Genomic DNA, 4,245 nt, shown 5'->3' on the forward strand with positions numbered 1-4,245 from the left:
CTTTTGAGGTGAAGTTTATTGGCCAAATCACTTAGCCACAGTTAACTTCCTTCTTCTGGCAGAATGTCAAAATGATTTTTTTCACTGTAATCAGAACATACAGGAGAGAAGTTGCTGCTGTGCTCTGTTTAATACAGATGTGGAATCAGAATTTCCCAGTACAATTAAGACAGGATGAGGTAAAAGGAGTCTCTTGTGCTTCAGCCCCTCCACTAATGGAGGTTTGTAGCTCTCAGAGTAGGACAGGATCAGGTTCAATGTAGATATTAAGAATATGAGAGAATGATTTAAAAGTTTTTGTCCAATATCTCTCTATCCTGGGACACAGAACGACACCATGGAGGACATTCGCCTCTGCGATAGTGCATTTATCACACAGTGGGGAGATGTCTGGAAACGTGTTGGAAAGCTTTGATTTCAAATAAGTAATTTAATATACGATCAAAAGTTTATGGACCCTATACTCTAAAGGACGTGTATGAAGACAGGAAACACACATTTATTGTATGCTCACAACAGACGAACATTCAAATGTTGTCAGCAGAGCTTAAGTGAGGAAAAAAAAGACTTGAGCTTCTGTCTCTGCTTGCACATGGTCGACTGTGCCAGTTTTTTTTTTTTTTCTAACTCTGGCATGTGCCTGTTTCTGAGCCAACATCAGGTGTGTTTTAGTGTTAAGTGTCTATTAACAGATGTTGCGCACAACAGCTCATGTGTTTAACAAGAGGTCACAAACTGAAGTGTCAGACACCACATACACACACATAGCCTTCGACTGGGTGGTTTATATGCTATCTAAACAACAGAGCACCTCAGTTATGTTACGTCACACCTTCAGACCAGCTGCTGTGACAACAAGAGACTGAAGTAAATATTGTTAGCTGAATGCTTAATTTGCCAAAAGACTTCAATGGGTTTCTGTGTGCTGCTGCCATCGCATAAATAAGGTGACAGCTCGTCAATGCGCAGCACCAACCTGTGGCCAAAACACTGCATGTCATTGTTTAAGGCTGCAGGACACATTATTTTCATTAAGAGTGGGAGCAATTTATTGACTATAGTTGGTGCTTTTAGGTGCACACACAATCTCACTTAGAGCCAGTGAAAGCCTTGAACTGACTCTGGTAAAGTATGACGTCTAAGCAGGTCTAAAAAGACCATTTCTAAATCATTTTTTTTCTTCTTGGAGGTATAAAAGCACTTAGTTATCCATTCAGATATTCAATGAATAAATTGAAGTTATTCAACAGATAGTTGGAATGGTACCAGGAAAATGTGAATTTAATTTTTCCTCAGAATTATTAGTAAATGTCTTGATTGACACTGTGATGTTGTGAATCCTATGTAACTCTGCCTTTATAAAGGACTATGAATCACAAACAGGTTTGACTACCTGGTCCCTGTCTGGAAAATGTTCTTGTTGCCATACCAAGTGTGACGACAGGGCATGCTGGAGAGGACGTCTTCCTGAGGGTGGGGTTCATGGGCGGATATGTTGGCAGGCGAGAGGCAAGAGGTAATGCATGACACTGGACTGATACGCCTCAGCCAGTGAGTCAAGGATGATCACTAAATCTGTCACTAAATCTGATGCACACCATCATCAAAGGTGTTTTCTAGCACATACTACACAGTTTCCTGAGGTCAATAGCTTTCAATCGAGGGCCTATCCTGTTCAAGACACTTCATAATTATTCCAGTGGGAAACTTGAATCACAATGTTAGACAATAAATCAACACCCCCCCCCCTTTCTTTCTTTCTCTCTCCAGTCCTCCCATTTTCAGTCAACCGTGTTGACCAGAAGAGGGGGTATTTTACGGTAAGCCTGGGCCTCATGGCTTGACAGGGGTAGTAAATTGATAGCAGAACCAGTGGAGCTGAGTCAACATGCAGATTGGAGAGGGAGGGAGATTTTTCAGTAGAGTTGTTAGTAGACATTATGCTACTCCTCTGGGCTGCTGGGAAGCAGCAAGGAAATCCTGGCAGCTGCAATCATTACTGGAAGATGTCGCCACGACCTCTGCGTTGCTGCGGGTGTGCGTGCGTCAGAGAGAAAGAGAGAAGCTGCATTTGGTGTACTTCACTTCCAGACAGCCAAAACTTCAACTGCTCACAGGCTATGTGCAGACTTGGTGTGAAGAAAAAAAGGAATATAGCCCATGTTCATGATGGAAATAAAGAGTGAAATTGCCATTAGCAGTAGCAGAGAGTAGGTGCAGTATGTGGTGTTTAGGAAGGAAAAGGGTGGAGACAAGGAGGAAAACATTGAGTGAGTCACTACAGTTTGTGTACTCGAACAATGAAGTTTCTCTGTATCGTTTTCTCCTTTCCTCTTGTCATTTCACCTTTGTCTTCCTGTGCAGCACATCTCCCACACTCACTCCACCTTCCAAAACTATTTTCCTTTGTCAATTCCCCGTTTCTCTCCTCCACCACCTCCATACCCCCCCGTCCTTGGACTTGTGTTCTCCACTATATGTTAGTTCACTGCCTGAGCAGACCGGTTTGCTGAGTTTTACAACAGGACAACAGGCTTGAAGGCTGGCAGACGCACAAAGGCTCTGCTTCTTTACTAGGGGCCGCAAAGAAACTGAAGGAGGGTATTGTTGGGACACAGCAAGCCTCTGCATTACATCAGCCCAGACATGCATGCAAAATGAGCATGCAGACACTCATATGTTGCACATATATCACAATAATAGACACCTACATGTATCCATACAAACTGCTTGCATTCATTCTCATCAGTTTTTCTCTTCCCCTCACCAGTGTTCTTGTATCACACATACAGGCATGCAACCGAAACAATGAGTGAGGCCCTGTTAAATTGGGTCACCAAGCCTATTTATGTGGCTCTGCACTGTTTGGAGTTCGTCGCGTGCCTTCACTTCCTTATAAGAGTAGGCATTGTTTCTCCATGATCAATAGGGCGAAGAGCGAGTTTTCCAGCTTCTCTTCTGGAGACTTTAGTACACATCTTTTTAATTTTATTGTTGTCTAAACTTGTAAGAATTTTGTGTAGTTTCCAGTGAATTTTCACTTTTGGTTTCAGAGGGTCACATCCCATAACCACTCTTTTAAACTCATTTGGTGTGTATGAGTTATTTGCTAAGCACAGAGACTTGCGACACAAAAAGGAGTTTGTCTATCTTTGTGAATATAAACACAGCGCCACTGTGAGTGTGCACACAGCTCAGCTCTGCACTATTCAGAGTGGCAGTAATAAGTAGTTACAAAGAACAGATAAAAACCCTTTTACCACAAAGTGAGGCTATTTTTTCTTGGATCATGAATATGGTTAAAATAACCTCAAGTTGCCTATAGAGCTGGGACTAATTTTCCCTTTATAGAGCTAATGTAGGGAAATATGTGGTTTTGTGGTACAACCAAAGGGAGCCACTGTATTGACGCCACTTCTAAAACCACCCATCTGCACTTCATAATGTATTGTATCACTGCTCTCCCTGAGGCATGGTACGGTGATACACCTCTTCTTTGAGTTGACAGGATTGACAATGCCAGGCATGCAGGAGTTATGTTCTATGCACAACTACTGTAGTTTTTTTCCCCATCTCTCTGATGCGCTCTTTCCTTTGCTTTCATTTTGTTAGTGGGGAAAGACTTCAGAAATCCTCCCCCTCAATAAAAAATGCCTCCTTTTCATAAGATGAAAAGGAAGCAGGAGCTTTGGAGCTTCAGCCAAGCAGATCAAGGTGCAAAGATCCAAAGAGACGTTACACCTCCAAACTAATGATTAAAGAGCAGTGTAGATGAAACCACCTTCTTTCCTTTTTGTTGCAAAGCACTGCGCATTGCTTGAGATATGGTGAATATGTGCAAATGCTGCATCTGTTTGAGTTGTGTTTTGTGCAAAAGCATAGAGTACTTAACATAAAATTGTTTTTTTCATCTATCATAAGTGCAGAGATGAACTGTATGCCTCTGGCTCTCAGCAGTTCTTTCCCTCAGCAATATGCACCTCATCCATTGAAATTCCTCTCCTTCAGTTTAGTCTTTGAATGAGGCATTCTGCATATCCATGGCGACCACAGTGCGGATTCTCTAGAGTTTGCATAGAAATGAGAAGTAAGAATGAAAGAGATGAGGGCGAGCGCGCGCGCGCACATGTACACACAGACACACTCTTTTCTCTCTCTATGCAGTGTGCAGGGCAGCACAAACGCACAAACATTCCCACGTGATGATGGAGTTTGCTCCCTCCCTCACTGAACCGCACAATAGCG

This window comes from Seriola lalandi, unplaced genomic scaffold (assembly GCF_002814215.2).
Source record: "Seriola lalandi dorsalis isolate HSWRI2012SDOR001 ecotype SW California unplaced genomic scaffold, Sedor1 jcf7180002054335, whole genome shotgun sequence".
NCBI classification, from domain to species: Eukaryota; Metazoa; Chordata; class Actinopteri; order Carangiformes; family Carangidae; genus Seriola; species Seriola lalandi.